Below are 20,249 nucleotides of genomic sequence, written 5' to 3' on the forward strand. Positions count from 1 at the left end.
CCAGTTGACTGGAGATCCCAAGATTTGGTTTAAATAGGAAAATTGGCTGGAATGATTCATAGTCTACACACTAAGGAACTTATAGTTCCTTCCCAGTCCCCGGTAGTAAAGAGAGTGTGTGTTCTATCAGTGATACAGGTAATATTGATATCTTGTTATAAGAAGGGTAGTGACAAAATACTCTTAATCAATGATTACCTATGTGAGAGTATAAATGGGTTACTTCTATGAGAACTGTTATATATAAGGGCTTCGATTCTCTAGAGCTCTCATGAATTCAGGATGTTGTCCAGTACCAAAATGGACACAATCGTATAGAACTCAAAGGTATAAGGCGAGTTATGTGTGATATCTATTGTCTCGATTTACCATAAGAAGGATAGTTCAAGAGCTGACCTCATTATTTCTTCGGTAAATTCGATAGATACACACTAAGGAAGGTTCAAGTCCAAAAGACACCTTACCTGATGCATAACTTATCTGTTGGCATTCCATGACATCGTGTCAGTTTGTTGTATTACACTCACACTCATGTAGGGGATTGTTGTGTATTCAAGTGTGTGAGAGTCTGTGTCCCACATTGGTTGGGTAAAGAGATGAGAGTGGGTATTTATACTCTTCCCTCTCACTTGGGTTTGGGCCCTAAAGAGCACCCAGATTTTGTCAGCGGGAAAACACCTTAGCCCTCGCTTGCCGCCGCCATCCATTTTGTCGGTCGGACGGATGAGCAGGCGAGTCTATTTATGTATATATTTTTATATAAAGAAAGTTAAATTATTTTCTTTTATTTTTTATTTTTTATTTTTGTTTGTCTTCTTCCCAATGTCGGTATGAATTTTGAGCTCAAACAGGTGGGATTCTAATCAGTCTCCAGTTTAATGGCTTTTGTCAGTTTGGCATCCTCAAACAATGAAAATTTATGCCGATGATAAATGCTTCTGTCGAGTTCGAGCATCCCTGGAGTGCTATATAAAGCAAGGTTCCTCCGTGTGGGAGCATCGCAATTCCAATCCGAGTCCCTTCTATTCAGTTGTCCAATGTTTTCTATTGTGGAGAAACAATCTCGAGAGTTCTGCCATAGCCCGCAGTTGTGGTTGTCGTTGCCGTGCTGGTTGTCATATCCTGAGAAGCCAGTCGTCATAGCCTGTTGTAACCGATACAAGGCGCATCTGCTTTCAGGATTGTGCCTCCAGCATGCTTCGACCACTGCCGTTCTTTGTCGTTATTCCCAGATCGATTTCTTCGACAAGTTTGGTTTGAAAACCCAACTTTACTTTGTTGTGCAAGTATTCTTCAGTCTCTTAGTGCAGTTACAAGTAGATATATATATATACACTCGTTGTGTTGTTATTGTTGCTTTGATATATATTGTTGTTGTAATTGGTACAGGGTGTTGCTATACTTTTTATATTTGATTGACAAATTATATTACTATTCTAAAATAAAATTCATCACAAGATCAATCTCAAATTTGAGACGAATATCTCACAATTTGTCCCAAATCTAAGATAAAAAATAGTCATATGAAATTCCATTTCAAATTTAAGACGGGATATATTTTCATCTCAAATTATGTCTCAAATCAAAGACAAGTTTTACTCCATCTAAAATTTGTCTCGGATTTGAGATAGTTAAAATCCACCTACAAATTTGTCTCAAATTTGAGATGAATTATTTCTTGTCTCTCGTCTCAATATATCTCTCTCCAATTTTAGATGAATTCTTTTTCGTTGCAAAATCCATCTCAATTTTGAGATGAAAAAGTTTTGTCTCAAAATTGCAACGAATAATTTTTCATCTCAAAATTGAGACAGATACTTTCGTGTCTAAGGATCCATCTCAAATTTGAGATAGATTTTTCCCATCTAAAAATATATCTCAAATTTCAGACTAATTTTTTTCACCTTAAATTCCATCTCAAATTTGAGATGAATTTTTTTCCATCACAAATTTGTCTCAAATTTGGAACTTGTTCACCTAAATACCAGCACATTTACATAAATTTTGTGAAACACTTCTAAAGTATGCACATCACAAAGATGTTTACATATCCATAACACAAATTCCTTCCCAAAACCAAAATTTCAATGGAATATGTCATTCATACTCATGTTGCTTGATTACTCCACATCTTGGAGAACAGAATTACATACGGAATTGTCCTCATGACGAACCCAACTCAATAGTAATTCTTTGCGAAAACCATTCAGCTGTATCTGAAATGCACATACAAATGTTAGAAAGTATGCATTACACTTATAAGTATAAAATAAAAAAATATATATAAAAATGAAAATGTCACTAGTCATTTAGTAACCTGTGTGAACTTAGGCATGTGTTTTCCGTCCCAAAGCTCTAAGTACTTGATAGCATATATGCCACAATCATAACTGAGTAAATTGAAACACTATAAAGTTATATGTTTTGAAAAGATTAATGTGCAAAAAGGATACTTAAAAGAATAACAGTTATATATGTAACCATCTACTGACGTGTTTGGTTGTTGTGGCATCTCAGGATGGTTAAACTCATAACTTGAAATTGGTATATCAGTCTTCAGATTTACATGGCTTATCAACTCATATAACCTTTGTCTCTGAAATGATCTCCAAGATATAAAACTCATTATTCACACTATTTGAAAATAAGAAAGCTTTTGACTAAAGGAATTTTGGTATTAATGGAACTTTACCAGTCGTTGTTCAAGGACTTGACGGTCTGTATCCGACCTTATCAATGAATCAAGAATATCTATTTGTCCCTTAACCATGTCGATTGCCATGCAGAACCAATGCTTTTTGAAACATACTGGAATGAGTATCTAAAAAATTAACAAACACAAAACTGTTAATCTCCTGCCATAAACTTGTATGACCATATTAATATTGGTTTAAAATTATAATTTAACAACTCACCATTTCACACTCAATAATATTGTAACCGAGTGTTACCGGGCAAGCAAGCTTCTCCATTTCACTAACATTCCAAGGTGAGCATCCATATGTAGGATCTATACCTAATTCCATGATTACTTTCACCTACAAATAAATGTTATGAAATGGATTAAAAATTTGATAAGTAATAATCCAATAACCACATTAAATTAGTAGTGCATACATTCAAATGACTACACATACCGCAAAGTCAGGAGTAAAAATGTGTCTTTTGACCTTTCCTTCACTAATCTTTTGTTGATTCAAGAACACGTTGCACGCCATAGTGACGACCTAAAATAACAAATGATAAACTCGTCAAATTAAAAAAAAATATGACAAAAAAAACAAAAAAAACGCAAATCACTTACTGTTGAGTTCAACCATTTTCTTGGACTCATAGTGTAGCAATCATTTCGATCCAAAAGGCACCCATACATATTAACCACCACACTGAAAAAAAAGAAGAAATTAATTAACAAATTCTAAATTCACATGTTAATATCATTATAATTAAAAAATTGACTACCTTGAGTAATTTCCATGATCTGGTCTTGTTGTGAGAAAGTTGTACAATTTATTATCATCGATTTGGACAACTTTTCTTTTTTGCCTTGGCACAATGTCTGGAGATTGCTCCATTCTGGCAGGTTTTCTTGTTCTTTTCAATTGCACATTTCCTTCATCCATACTCGACTTAATGGATGACTTGACACTCATCTCCACAATATTTTGTTCTGTCTCATCTCCATTATTCTCAAAACACATAAACATGTCATCTTCATTGTCTTCATTTTGTGTTTCGAGTATCTTTTTTTGCCTCAAGCTTGTTAGTGGTGGATCATTCTTCATTGTAGTCGAACCATCAGCACCATCTTTCTTCTCAATCTCACATCCTTTCGCAGTGAATAAACTATTATCACCATTTTTAGAATCTAGTTGATCTCCTCCAGATCCATTATGTATGGAGGTACCTGACATGTTCATCTCATATACCTTTCCTCTTGCTTTTGTTGTACTTTCATTCATCTCCATTAATGCATCAAACGTTTTTCTTGATGCAATCTTAGTTTCCTGTATATTGATTATTTGAATATTAGTTTTCCCCTTTTCTAAACCTTGCCAAAGCAATCACAGAAAACTACCAACATAACTACAGTAAGTTATAAATCAATTATCATAAACTATTGATAAATTTAAAATAACAATTCTGTACATATAAGTTAATATTACAATAATTGCACTTGTGGGCTTCATAAGCAAGTTGTCTGAACCCCACCATATTGTTTTATCTCTTAAACACTCCTACTAAGGAATATATATACATATATACACACTAAGATCGATCTATCTCTCGTCTTCCTCTTTTATGTTAATAATCTTCTTTACAAAAAGCTTAATAGTCTAGTCTATTCTACAATCCAACTTCAGGTAGTATAATTTATCCATGAACTTTGATGTAAGAGTGTATGACCAAATGAGAGCAACAATGTTAATGGACATACCCACAATATGAGAGTAAAGCCAAATCATCAAGTAATTTATCAAGCCAATATAAGGAAAAGCCATTTTTTTTAAATAATTATATTTTTTATTAATTGAAAAAGATACAATCCCCATGAACAAACTAAGATAAATAATCCATTTAGCAAAAACTGGTGTTGGGTTTGTTTGGGTTTTAATCTAACTCAAACACAAACAAATTTGGAATCGGTTATATAAAATTAGGCTCAAAGCCAAACTAATCACTATTTAAAATTGAACCAACCCAACCCAATGAAAATTGGGTTAGTTCAGTCCGGGTCTCAGTTTCAACTACATAAAACTATAATATATTAATTTCAATTTTTTGTTATATAAACTTTGAAAAAAAGACTAATAATAGTCAAACAATTTACTCTCTTGTTTGCATTTAACAATAAAACATGCACACAAAATGACAAAATGCTAACAATAAGAAGCTATCATTTCTTGCACCTAAGCATAGGTTGCATAAAAGTGAGTTACACTTCTAATTGTGGCATTCAAACTCACAAGCAGTTTGCAACAGAGAATAGGAGATAAAGTTTGTGTTCATGTTTTAGGATTAAGACTAATTTGCAATATATGTTATATATTTATATTTTTTTAACTAAAATGTTTTTATTTTTGTATTTATATTATATATATTTAAATTATTTATATGTATTTATCGATTCAATTTAGGTCTCTAGACCCAAAGGGTTGGGCCCAAAATTGAAGTGATCTGAATCACATTTAGTTTTTTGGACCTAGAACCAAACTAAACTACTCAAAAAACTAAACCAAATCAGACCTGCTACATCGGTGAGGATCTCTTCTCATGTCTACTCGAACCCTTGGACACCACTTCCGAAAGCACCTAAAAAAACATTCTTCAAGTGAAACAACTATAAGGGATCTTCCTAAGACAATACACCTCTAAAAAAAGAAAAAGACCTCCACATAGATCGATTCTTAGTTCCTTAAGAAATTTCCTCACTCTTATCCAACATTGAAACAACAAAGCAAAGTCAGGACTCAAAAAATAAGGGATTGAAAAATAGGGGGATGAACTCAATAAAAGAAACACAATCACAAAAGAAATTATCATGTTGAAAGAAATGTTAATTAAAGAAAGGAATCGCAAGCAAAGATATACCAAAACCAAATAAATTTCCCAAAAAATAACCCTAGTACTTGATGAAAACTTAAAACAAGAAACAAAGAGAGATTGGATACACTATCATAGACGATATAGAAATCAATTGATACCTGAATGAGTATAGGAGGTGACTAGCAACGAATATGACACCGCAATCAAAAAAGAGAAAGTTGAACAAAATGGAGATGATGTAATTGATGAAAATCAAATCACATCACAATTCCACGATCTTCTTGGAGATGAAGTCTTGAGGTTGAAGATGACAATGAAAGAAATGGATAGGTTTTTGTTTTAAAGAGGATAGAAGAAATAGGTGGGTTTTCGTTTTATAGGAAAAAAGATGAAACGACATTAAATTGGGTGTTTGGTAATGAGACAGAGTAGCTTCTTGTTTGCAAAATGAGCCCGATGCATTAATTAGAGTTAACATATTTTCTTAGACTCTAATGTGGATTACCACATCAAAGAATACAAAAAAGTGTTGAACTTTTTTGTATGAATAGTATTACTTGAAAGGTGCACTAACATTTAGCAGTAGATGCAAAAAAACAAGCCAGTTTCAAAAACTTTTTATCAAATCAAAAACAAAAGCAACGAAAGCGAATCTATTTCTTACAAGACATAGTGATAACAACCATATGCATACAACAAACCATTGAATGGAAATGCAATAACAGGTAACGATTACCTTAAGCATGAAGAAAATGGTCGATTGCTTCCAATGCTCCTCAAACCCGAACCCTTCGGTCCCCCGTCAGGCTCTTATGACCCCCTTCATAGGCAGTCCACGAACTAGCTCATGTCTACTCCCGAACCTGTCCTTCACTAACCAAGCCACTAGTAATGATGTGCCCTAATACTAAATTTAGATGACGTCTAGCATCTGTAATAAATATATTTGATGTATCTTTGTATATATTTATATAATGCAAGTTTTTCATCATTCATCACTCTCCAATTTGTTTTATAAATGAGTCCTTGGATTTCCTATGTAAGAATCTTATTCTTAAGATGTTAAAAATATGTGACGACATTCTCTAGCAATGAGATTTCTTAAATATTTCTGGTCGTTAGATTAGTTGGATGGGGACTTGTTAGGATTTGTGATTCAAAATGTATTAATATTGTCATTTATATTTATGTGACATGTACATTTGAATTTTGTATGCATTTCATGTGGTCTTATAAATTTCATTTGCATGTGGATTTGTTATTTGGGTTGTATATAATTAAGTTGGGTTGAGTCGTTAGTGTCTGCAGCCTAACAAGCCCAAGCCCAAGCTTATTGTGTCAAACCCATTTATCCCATCTGTGTCCCTTGGCCCATGTATATAAAGTAATGAGATTGAGGGAAATTAACCAGAGGGGTGGCTTTTCTCTTGCACACCAACGCACGAACAAAAACCCTAGAGACAGAGAGAGCAAGAATGAAGAATTGGATGCGCTCGATGCTAGGAGAAGAACTGAATGCATGAAGGCCATCAATCGGTGAAGAAGATCGTGACAATCATACCAGATCTGAGACACATCATTTGGTAAGGTTGAATGAGTGAGATTGTTTGGTGTATTATGAGCGTTGTATTGTGATTGATGTATTATTCTTGAGTGGCCGTAAGATTGAGAGAGAGTTCTTGTTTCTCTCTGTAAATCCTATGTAAATATGCATACACATTTCTAGTGGATTGACTAGAGGCGGAGCCTCTGTCGTGACTAGGATTCTTTCGAATCCGAACACGTATATCCTTTGTTCTTGGGTGCGTTGTGTTGTGGTTTTTCATTTCTATTTCGGCTTCCAATTTCGCATCGTTTTCTTGGTACTTCTCTTGGTCTTGGACATGTGGCTATGTGTGATTGATTCACAGGGAACATCAACATGACTCTAATTAATCCATTATGGACTGGCATGAGGTTTACTACCTTGATTAGTATGAGATGCTAATGGTTAAAGATGGTGAGTCACATATCATATAATATGTGATGTTTATAATAAACTCGTGGATGTTTGTTGGAGAACAACACACTGAATGTGACACCGATGACTGATCATATGGTATTGTTGATAATGATCTTGTCATCAAGTTGCTATTGTGTAACTGATCCTTTGACTTGAATTAACACAGTTGTCTTGTGTATTGGTGTGCACGATTTGTTGATGCGTCAAACCATCCAATTGCAAGGTAAGGACGTTCATCTATGCGGTTTCATATCGCTGGTATATGGAGATAGGTGCTTAGGAAACAGATTTGTCACCCTCATTTAGGTGAGGTGAATGTCCTATGTGGTTTATTAAAAGTGTAACGGGAAAGTCCTTGGCCATGGCAATATGATTAATCAGGAAAGTGTTCCTTAAGGTGTCATCTAGTTACACTAATGAGATCAGACACATAGTTACTGAGCTCGTGAGTTTATCACACCATGACTCTCTTACTCAGTTAAAACGTTGAGTAACAGAAGGATTGTATTATAGGGTAATTGTTAACTGTAATAGGTTTACTTGAAGTTAGACTTCATTACCTTTTATATTGTGTTGGGCCATTACCAGGACCTTTTAAAACATCACGAGAATATAAAGATATTCCTGGGGCAGGTCAAGGTCATTCAATCGATGTTAAAAAGGGTTTTAGCATTATCTAATTGCTATTAGGCATTGAATCTAAAAAGTCACACACTATATAACGTAGCGTCTAGAATTAGCACTATGCACCTATTACGTCTATGTCCGCCTAATTCTATCCCACAAGTGGACGTATCGTAACAAGTAATATAGTGATGAATAGAGTGTTGTACCCATGAGGACTAACTTTTAACATTTACTCTAACTGATTTAACCTTAACCTAACACACACATTAACAATGACTTCAATTGCAATGAAAACTAATTTACTAATAAAAAATGCAACTAAAACAATTTCTTTGATTCAAAAACTCACAAGGATAAGGCACTAGGGTTTGTGAATCCACCGTCGACCTTCTATGATTCAATTATTCATTACTTGGGTCTTGTTATTCCTTATCTTAGGTTGAAAATCGATGATCCAATTACAACCAAAAGCCTTTCTCGATAGTCATTCAATTCTATGTATATATATAAGACTAACTATCTCTAGTCAACCTTCGAACATATAAACATGCATTCAATCACGGAGATCATCACAAAATGATTTCATAGGGCATAACAGTATCTCTACCTATTATAGGACCCTACGTTGTTTGCTACCATGTCTAATCCGTATTGAATCTCTGGAAAGCAATACAAATCACAAATATGTTTCAATGGTGATCAAGCATCAAAACGACATTATGAACATAACAAACAATCAACCCGAATGGATAAGAAAATAACAAACTGAATAACTTTAAATCAAACCATTAGAAGTTAAGATTTCATCATTCACCCTAGCTATAAACACCTAGCAATTCATTCTTTCAATCAAAAGAAAAAGAAAAGAGTTGGAATCCATAGCAAAGAATTGAGAAAGAAAAGAAAAATACAACCCAAGAGTATAGTCTTCAATCTTCCGTCCGCTTCTCTTCCATCCGAAAACTCCCCAAATCCCTTAAGAATAAGTCTTTATATAATGATTTTTAGGTTACTAAAGTCGTGCACAGTGAAAACTCCCGTTTCCCATTGATTTGGATGGAGACGGGCCAAAATCGGGCTTTGAATTGAAGTTCAGAATGCTACCGCGGTCCTACCGCGGTATGCTTGTTGCTGCAGACCCATGAGCTCCAGATAGCAATTCCTAAAGCGGTCTTACAGCAGTATGCATTCCGCTGTAGGACCGTGAGCTCCAAAAACTAATTCTTATAGTGGTCCTACAGTTGTATGCATTCCGCTGTAAGCCACTAGATTTCTTCCTTAGTCTCTTTCTTTTTCCCTTTTCACTTTTCTTTCTTGTTCCACTTTCATTTTCTCCATCTTATTTCAAGTTGATAGCTGACCATGCCTTCAAGTTTCTCTTCCACTCCTATCATGCACCAAAATCGTTTCTTTTTGTTCCATGTCCGCTTTGCATGTGATGTGTACCTATACTGACAATATTGAGCCCAAAATGAGTAGTAATCATGTTCATTGAATACTTACATGCTAAGATTGAACCACTAAATAAGAGCACAAAATATGCTAATCAAATACCCCCAAACTTAGCCTCTTGGTCGTCCCGAACAAGATTATCACTCATGCACACATTGGATAGCCTTACCATTAGTCTCAGATTTTGGTATCTTTTAAAATTCACAATGAGTTATCAAGTAATGCTCCACCATAGTTTTTGGACTCATTCCATGCCTGACGGGAGTGTGTGCATAGTCGGATTCTTTATCACGCATAAGGTTGTTACTACCCGACCCTTCGATGGTCCTGTTTTCCTTTCCCTCTTATGACTTGCACTCCACCCCCAAACTTAATACTTTTATTCAATCCCTAGGTATCCTATGGTTACTCTTAGTTTTTTTTTTCTAATCTAGTTGGGTCTAGCTAGAGGTGATGCTACCTCGGCCTGTGAAAATTCTCCTTAATTTTTGAGTGCTTTAACATTCCAACCTCTACCAAGTAGTCAAACCCACTAGTCTTCTTCATCCCCCACAATATAAGTGTCAGCACAATCATCCTTTACTCTTTTTTTTTTTTCCTCTCTTTTTTTTCTTAGCAAAGCCTCTCCTCATTAAACTTTCTAGAAGAACCTTGTAGCGAGCTTTCAGCTGATGACTCCCAAGTCAGATGACCTTAGGGCACTAGGTGTTGAGACACCCCTACGGACTTAATCACCCGATTCAACTAGGCTATGAAAAGAGGTGCATAATATATATACAGGATGATTGATATAGTGTGCATGACATAACAATAGAGGGATAAGATTTCTAGCCTTTGGTAATTGCTTAGCTTCCGTTAGTTTGTTTACACACTCCACACAAATTTTAAACATGCACGGAATCAACACATTCCTCAGTAGACACTACCACACCTTGACCTTTTTCGGACCTTTTTTTTTTGAGTTGCAATACTAAGTCGAAGGGGAGAGTCCACTAGCCATCTAGGTAAGTGTATTCAACCTATGCAATGTGTAACCCGACACACATGCTCAATAGAAGTTATCACATGGACATATGAGTAATTCAAACAATGTGAGGGGCATCACTATCAACTACTCTGTGAATCATAAAAATACCATGTAGTTTTCATCATTGCTAGTAGAGCTATCCAACTATTTTTTTTTTAAAAAAAAAAAATGGCTGCAACCAAGTAGGCTAACACATCATGCATGATTGGACCAACCAAACCCTCTCCCCAAACTTAAAATGAGCCATTGTCCCAAGGGCTTGAAAAGCATTAAATAGGAAGGAAGGTAACTCCGATGGAGAAGCGATGCAATGATGGTTAGAGTGAGTCAATGGTCTTCGGGAGGTGGCAGAGCCTGCTGCTGTAAAAGCTAAGCAAATTGCAAGTCTTTGGTGGCATTCTCGCACTTGGAATTATACCTACACTGTACAAGGTTAAATATGAGATCTCAATCATGGATAAGGAATACAAAATTATAGAGTCAAGTGATTGCCCAAAACTCCCCCCCCCTCTTTTTCTTTTTTTACCAACTCCAAATGATGACCTCAACATTATTGTTTTTATGCACAAAACAATTCCTAAAAAAAAATGTCACTCTAACCTAACTAAAAATCAAATAAACCAAAGGCAAGAAAGAAAGAAAAAAATGCAGAATGACAATTAAATGAAAGGGTGAGAAAATTGGGTTACCTCTCAATAAGCACTTGTTTAAAGTCGTTAGCTTGACTTTGTCTCCATCTTTAAGGAGGCTTAAATCCTTTCTCCATCAACATTTGATGGGTGCCAACTATTGGACTTATTCCTTGAATGTTAGCAACTTTCAATCCAATCCCCTTCTTTTGTTCCCTCAACACCCTTACCAACTTTTCCTTTTCATGACTTGGTGGCTTGGCTTTTGAAGAAGAAGACACATTCAAAGAACACAATTTGTCTCTTTTGGATGAACAACCTTTTTTCTTCTCTCCCAAAGAACCCACGGCCATGACCTTGTTCTTGGCATCCAAAATTTGTTTCTACTCATCAAAAGAGTTAGTAATGCAAGTTTCTGTAGGGTCATCGGGTCTCTCTACCAAATCAACAATGTCATCTCTCATTAATACTTCTTTTTCATTGCCATTAAAATGTTTCATAGCCTTAAATACATTAAATGTAAACGTCTCATCATAAATTCTAAGGCTATGAGTTCCTTGCTAGACATCAATCAAAGCTCTCCCTGTGGCAAGAAAAGGTCTTCCTAAAATTAAGGGTATATCATAATCTTTTTCAGTGTCCAGAATAAAGAAGTCAACAGGAAAAATAAATTTATCCTTTTTTACCAAAACGTCCTCCACTACTCCCCTCAGATATTTGATACTTTTATAAACCAATTGAAGAGAAACATTGGTGAGTGTTGGTTCTTTTAATCCAAGTTTACTGAAAATAGTGTAAGGCATTAGATTGATACTAGCACCCAAATCACATAGAGCTCATTCAAATAATAAACTACCAATGGTACAAGGAATAGTAAAACTCCCTGGATCTTTAAGCTTCGGTAGTAGTTTGTTTTGCAATATAGCGCTACTTTCCTCCATTAGCATGACAATTTCATGCTCCTCCAACTTCCTCTTATTTAATAAAATTTCCTTCATAAATTTTGCATAGCTGGTCATTTGAGCCAAGGCATCAACAAATGGGATGTTTATGTGAAGCTTCTTGAATACCTCTAGGAACTTCTCAAATTGCTTATCCAGTTTGTGTTTGCACAACCTCTGAGGGAATGGAATTGGAGGAACATATGGCTTGACCGGTGGTGGAGGCTCTCTCATCTTCCCTCTAATTTGTCCTCCTCATCTAAGTTCTCAATAAATGCTTCTAAGAAAGCATTGATTAAAGAGGCGACAAAACATTAAATGCTCTATCATCAAAAGCAACAAAAGATGGCTCGCAAAATTGAATCTTGTGCACAAAAACCGTCGATAGTTCGAAGCAACGAATTGACAAGTTCACAAACTTATTGAGCCAGTCAATCACTCAAGAAACCAGTTGACTGTTTTATGCCTCCATCATAACTATCGACACATTACATCTAAATCCGCTATTAATTCTTAATTAATAGCCCTTCTATTAACTCTTAATGGAATCAAGACATTATAGGTTCATAGTTATGTAGCAATCATGACATGCCAAACTCTTTGACGTCAATCGACCTCTTCGACCCACTATGAGAATCTCCCTATCTCTTAAAGTACCCTGAAAGGTCCCAAGTGACAACTAGCATTATGTCGGGACGATCCTAATGGCAATGAAGTTAAACTTCAAGTGAGCATATTAGGGCTTTGGATTATTGTGTAATACAATTCCTCCACTTACTAACATCCCAGCACAGTGAAAGCCATGGATTAGTCAAACTCACAAGACTCATTAACTATGCTAAGATCTAGTATGGTGTGATTGAGATAACACATTGAAACTCTCTCTAGCATCAAAAACTCCTTTCTGATCACATGCACCCAAGCTAAGGGTTTTCCAATCACCACCAACTAAGATTACATAAGAAGTTCACCTAATACCAAAGGTCAATGGATCCCATCAACGATCACTTGCCAACATACACTAGTAGAATAAAGACCACATAGAAAACATTCCCACCTTTTGATGGGGTGGTTCCACTTGACGAAAAATCTTCAACACTAGTATACAAGACAATTGTGTCATTCTGGTCCAATAACCAGTTACATAATCGAAACCAGTAATATATCATTAATCATCTTAGCCACATGATATGTTACATGTGTCACATCCAACAGATGTTCAACCAATACCTATTCACATGTCTATTACATGCATCTCAAGCAATATGGCATGTGACTCACCATCCTTTATTATTAGTTTTTCATACTAATCAAATGTAGTAACTTATGTGCTAGTCCATAATCGATTAATCATATTCTCATTCTGAGAAATATAAGGACTAAAAATTACTTTAAGAAATCATATACTAAATATTCTCGTCACATATTCTTAACAATTTAAAAATAAGATTTTTATTAGAATATCTAGGGACTTATTCATATATAATTGGAGAGGTATGAATGAAAATAAGACCATTTTATTATATTAGAGTATTAACACTAACATTACAACATTGGGTACAAAAAAATATCAAAATTTCTTTTATTTCCCTTTTTATCAAAATGATCATACTAGAGTTCGGTAGTCTATAACACACCAAATAGAATCTCATTTTTTTTTATTTTCTAAAAATTTTTCTCAAACATGAAACAAAGATGTTTGTATCACAATCATAATCAAATGAAAGCCTCAAACCACTTGTTAGGATCAGAATGCACAAAATTGACACAAAAAAAATATATAAAATGGTTTAGTCTCAATAAAGTTACATCCATGATCCCACCACACAATAGTTTGCACAAAGTTGTCTCAACACTCCAAAAAATTGATATTTTGCAGCAATTTTTTTGTGGTGGATTTAGAAACTGTTGCAAAATATGGTATTCAGCAGTGGGTTCTTTAACATTAACATCACAAAATTTAAAAATTTTAAATTTTAAAATTAAATTTTGTGACAATTTTCAAAAAACTACTTTTAAATTTATAAAATAATTATAAAAAAATTAAATTAACATTTGTGACAATTTTAAAGAACTGCCGCAAAATTCATTAAAAATTTAAATTTTGTGGCGGTTTTCAAAAAACTGCCGCAAAATTTAGAAAATAATTTAATAATTAAGAAATAAAAATTAAATTTTGTAGTGATTTTTCAAAAATTGCGGCAAACTTTAGAAAATAACTTATTAATTAGAAAATAAAATTAAATTCACATTTGTGGCAGTTTTAAAGAACAACGGCAAAATTCATTAAAAATTGAATTTTGTGACATTTTTTGAAAATTGCCACAAAATTTATAAAGTAATTTATTAATAAAAAAACTAATTAACATTTGCGACAATTTCGAAGAACAGCCACAAAAGTTTAGAAAAATAAACTAATATTCATATTAAAAATATATAAAATTTTGATAATTTATGGAAATAAATTTAAAACAATATGTTAACTCTTCTCTTTATTTTTTAATCAATTAATTTATTTTTAATTATTCCATTATTCTTTTAAAAAAAATTAATTTAATCAGTTAATTAATTAATTAACTGATTAAATTAATTTTTTAATTTATATTAAAAAATAAAAAATGTAATTCTTGAAAATAGTGGTTGAATTAGTATATAATTAATATACGCTGGTATATAACAAGGAGGCTTTGCAAATTGGCTGGCTTCGTGCATGCGCGCACGTACGGGAGGTCCGGGATCAAAACTGGGGAAAGGTAGCATGCAAGAATAAATTCCAGCATTGCTACATGGCAGGTGGCCACGTGGTTTGCAGGGAAGCCAGAGCACGCGCGAGCGAGCACAACTCAAAGCCATGCGCGTGTGAGCGTGTCCAAAAAAATATAACTTTGCGACAGTTACTCCAGCAGTTGCTAAAAATCGCTGCTAAATGACAATAAAAACTGCCTCTAAAATCCAATTCTTTTATAGTGCAACAAACGTCCCAATTCTAGATAACTAGTCACTCACATCTTTAGGGTAGGGACTCATGTTGTCAAGTTATGAGACATACCCTTACCAAATTAAGTTAGGCTATGCCTTTTTTATACGCTACAAATCATAATCACAGTAGGATTAGACTTTCCAAACCTATCCTAATTCTTAGTCCAAAGTAATATGTTGAGTTAATTGATTTTGATGTTCCTTACAAAACATGTATTAAATAAGTACAAAACACATAATGAAGACATCAACAATTTAAACAATTCAACCAATCTAAAAGTCAAATAAAATTATGAGTTGTCAAGTATAAAGAATTGGGAACTTCAGTTTAAAGAATTTAACAAAAAAACACTCATCTATTAATCCTGAATTAATTAAGTACTGATAGTCGAGAGTTTAAAATTCAAGTTCAGCATAAGTCAGTTAATCGAGTAATATCCTATATTAGTCAAGTAACATCAAACTCAAGTAAATTAATTGAATAAGCTTTTGATATCAATCGACTAATATCTCAAGTATCAGTAAACTAATCAAGTAAGTTTTTAATATCAATCGACTAATAACTCAAGTATCAGTAAACTAATCGAGTATGCTTTTGATATCAATTGGCTAATATCTCAAGTATCAGTAAAATAATTGAGTAGCTTGTTATATTATTCAAGTAATATCAACATGTCTAAGAATAAGGTATAACAGATGTACTCTTCAATGTTTAATTGAGTAAAGGAAAGGTTAAAAGAGTATTATCCAAATAATTCTACAAATAAATTATTAGCATGTCAAAATTAATGTTAATAAAGTATTTCAATGTTACATTTATTGACTTCAAAGCTTATTGTTAATAGAGTATTTCAATGTGTCATTTATTAGCATGTCAAGCTTAGTGTTAGTTTTAAATTTTTAGTTTTTTTTTTAGCTTTTGTTGTGCTATGGGGTATGCCCTGTTTCTTTTTGTAGACACTCCTGGCACTAATTTTTTCTTAATACAATTCTTATTTATAGGGAAAAAGAATTAGTTCTTATTTTTCTTTGAATTATTCTTTCATAAGGGTTGTAGTACTTAACCACATTCTTCATACTCTCTGAAATTTTTGTATGAGAAGCCTATTGTTTCATAATGGTTGTAGTACTTAACCACATTCTTCATACTCTTTGTAATTTTTCTATGAGAAGCCTATTGTACACTTATTTCAATTTTTCTTAGGCTTCTTTCGAGTATTTACGAAAACCTCAACTTATCTAAACCTATAAAGGTTTGTGCTTCAACCTAAGATAAAAAAGCACAATGTAAGGGTTACTGCTTGATCCCTAAAAAAGCTTGCATCAAGGTTATAGTTGAGCCTCTTGAGAAGCTATCATATAGTAAGTGATTCAAATCCTTAACTATGTGTTAACGTAATGGACATAGGCAATTAGAGGTTCTTTGTTTCAATTATTGTTTGTATTATTTTTCTGCATAAAATTTTTAAGGTGAGTTTAATTCACCCCCTTTAAGCTAACGTATCCCTTCAAGTGGTATCAAAACAAGTCTCAATAGTTACATGTTTAATAACCTTGAGAAAAGATCTAGATGGCTCAAGTCCCAAATGGAAGTATTCAAGAAAACTAGTTCTGCAACAAGCCTCCATTTTGCTATGGAAGCAACTATGCGTACTGGAAGAACAAAATGAAGACCTTTATCATGTCTAGAGACATAGAAGTTAGGAGGATCATAGTCTCAGGATTTTTAATGTCCACAATCAATATTGAAAATCAGAAAGTACCAAACCTTGAAGACGACCAGAATAACAGGGACATAAAATGATAAAGCTAAATGCAGCTACAATGAACACGCTACAATGTACCCTGAATGCTAAGGAGTATAATCGAATATCAACTTGTGAAACTGCAAAAGAAATATGGGACAAACTTGAGGTAACACGTAAGGGGATGTCAAAGGTAAGACGTTTCTAAAATTTGTATGCTTAAACATGATTATGAGCTATTTATAATGCAGTCTGGAGAATCAATTAAAGATATGCATACTAGGTTAAATATAATAGTTTCTACACTAAAAGACCTAGGAAAACATATATGGAAAATGATATAATTGAAAAGATTTTGCAATGCCTATCCTCAGAATGACATCCTAAGGTTACAACTACTCAAGAGGTTCAAGATCTTGAAAAACTATCCTTGGATGAACTTCTCGGCTCACTCATAAATTATGAGTTATCTATGAGAAGATAAAAAGATATTCCACTAAATAGATCTAAAGGTATAGCTCTAAAAGAGACAAAATAAGAAAAATCAAAGGAATCATATTCTAGTGACCTAGAGGATGTTACTTTACTAAGAAATTTGTAAGGAAATTTAAAAGAAATTCTCTAGACATTTCCATAGAAAATAGGTTTGACAAAGCTAAAATGAGGGATGGAAAATGGGAAGTAAGATGTTATGGTTGTAACAAGTTAGGACACATCAAGCCTGAGTACTCGAACTTGAAGAAAGAAGAGAAAAGAACAAAGCCAAGAAGAAGAAAAAGTTCATGTAGCATGGAGTGATGAAGACTCCTCAGCCACCTTGATCAGTATATTTTGCACTTTTATTTAGTTGTCCAAGATTAGCATTTAAGTATTCAATAAACATGATTGCTACTCATTTTGGACTCAATATTGTCAATATAGGTACACATCATATGCAAAGAGGACATGGAACAAAAAGGGATGATTTCAGTGCATGATAAGAGTGGAAATAAAACTTGAAGGCATAGTCAATTATCAACTCGAAATAAGGTGGAGAAAGTGAAAGTGGAACAAAAGCGAAAAGTGGAAGGCGAACAAGAAATAGGCTAAGGAAGAAATGTAGTGGCCTACAACAATATGCATTCTGTTGTAGGATCGTTGTAAGAGTTAGTTTCTGGAGCTCGCGATCTTACAGCAGTATGCATACCGCTGTAAGACCGTTTTAGGAACTGCTTTCTGGAGCTCACAGGTCTACCACAACAAGCATACCATAGTAGGACCATAGTTGGATTCAAAGCTTCACGAAAGGGCCATTTCAAGCTCATTTTCTTCCAAATCAAATGGGATGGACTCCTTCAAGGTGCACGACTCTAAAAACCTAAAAGGCACTATATAAAGACTAATTCTTGAGGGATTGAGAGAGTTTTTGGCTGGAGAAAAAGAAGAGTCGAAGAAGAAAGGAGGAGACTTTGAAGAACTCAATTGTTTGGTTCTATTTTTCTATTCTTTCTTCTATTCCAAATCATGACTTCCGTTTTTATTGTTCTATTATTGATTGAAATCATGTTGGGCTAGGTGCTTTGTAACTAGGGTGAATGATGAAACCTCGTTCATTGTCAGTTTAACTCAAAGTATTCAAGTTTGCTATAATCTTATCTTTTGAGTTGATTGTTTATTATACTCTAATTCCGTTTAATACTTGATCACCATTAAAACGTGTTTGTGATTCATATTACTTTCAAGAGATTTAATACGAATTAGCACATGATAATAAACAACATAAGATCTTATAACAGGTAGAGATACCGTTGTGCTTTATGAAATCGTATGGAGATGATCACTGAGGGTAAATGCATGTTTATATATTCGTAAGTTGATTAGAGATAATTAATCTCATATATATGCATAGAATCGATTTACCATCAAGAGAGGCTTTTGATTGTTATAGGATCATTGATTTTTAACTCAATGCAAGAATTAACAAACTTGAGTACTGCAAGATTAAACCATATCAAGAGCGATGGTGGATTCATGAACCCTAGTGTCTTCGACTTCTGAGTTTCAAAACCAAAAGAGTTATAGAACTATAAATTCCACATTTGTTAAACAAAATAAGGTCTTAGAAATAGAACTAAAAGAAGGTAAGCTTATTCTAGCAAAGTTTTCTGCTGGTAGCAAAATTCTAGACAAAATCTTAGAGTCTCAAAAAAGATTTTATGATAAAATAGTCTAGGATATATTGAAGGCAACCACAAGCATTTTGAAAACTGTTTAAGGCAAAAACCAAACAAAAATATAATTTAAAATGTAAATTATGTAAATATCAAGAAAATGAAGACTTGTTTTGTCTAGTAAAAATGAAACTACCTTTCAAAATTAAAAATTATGGGTTCCAAAGAATGAGCTAAAAGAAGTCACTAAGAAAGTTTGGATAGTTAAAATAGGAGCTTTGTACATGACTAACTCATTGATCCTAAGGATCCAAAGGATCTTGGGTACCAACTTCTAGCATGAAGTAACTTTAGAATCTGAGACTGATGACGACTCTGATGACCCAGAACTTGATGACGATGACGATGATAATGCATGATGCGTGATTTTTTATTACAGTTCTTGCATGGCTACTAGTGGGTGAAGGGGTAGGGGTGCACGAAGAGGAGGATGAGTTGGCGGACAAACAAAGCCTATTGTTGCCCCCATTACATCATATTCTGGTTTGTTGCATTTAGATTTATTATTGATTTCATTATTTTTCCAACAGTTGCCTTTAGTACTTACATGCATATTCATTTTTATATAGGACATGTTAGAGGACAGACATAGCCTATTGTTGCCCCCACTACATCACATTCTGGTTTGCTGCATTTATATTTATAGATAATTTCATTATTTTTCCAACATTTATCTTTGGTGCTTACATAAATATTCATTTTTATACAGGAGGACAGGTTGGAGGACAGATAGAGCCTGTTGTTTCCCCCACTACATCTTCGTCAGTGGAGCCTATTACAATCCCATCTCCATCAGTTGTCGCACATTCTGGTTTGCTAACTATCACAATTTGATTTGTTGCAGTTAGATGTATTGCTGATTCTATTATGAGTTTATTTTCTTATAATGTTAGGTTTCATATAATAAATTTTCAAGTATAACAAAGTCAGTTTCTACTTCTAAGAAATTAATATTTGAGTTATGATTAAACTAAAGTATAACAAAGTTAGAATTCAATCAGTTTTTGTGTCTAACATCTTTAGCTGCAGATGTGAATGTGCACACCTTATCTCGATCAACAGCTGCAGATGTGGATGTGGATGCACCTGA

This window comes from Diospyros lotus, chromosome 6 (assembly GCF_014633365.1).
Source record: "Diospyros lotus cultivar Yz01 chromosome 6, ASM1463336v1, whole genome shotgun sequence".
Classification (NCBI taxonomy): Eukaryota; Viridiplantae; Streptophyta; class Magnoliopsida; order Ericales; family Ebenaceae; genus Diospyros; species Diospyros lotus.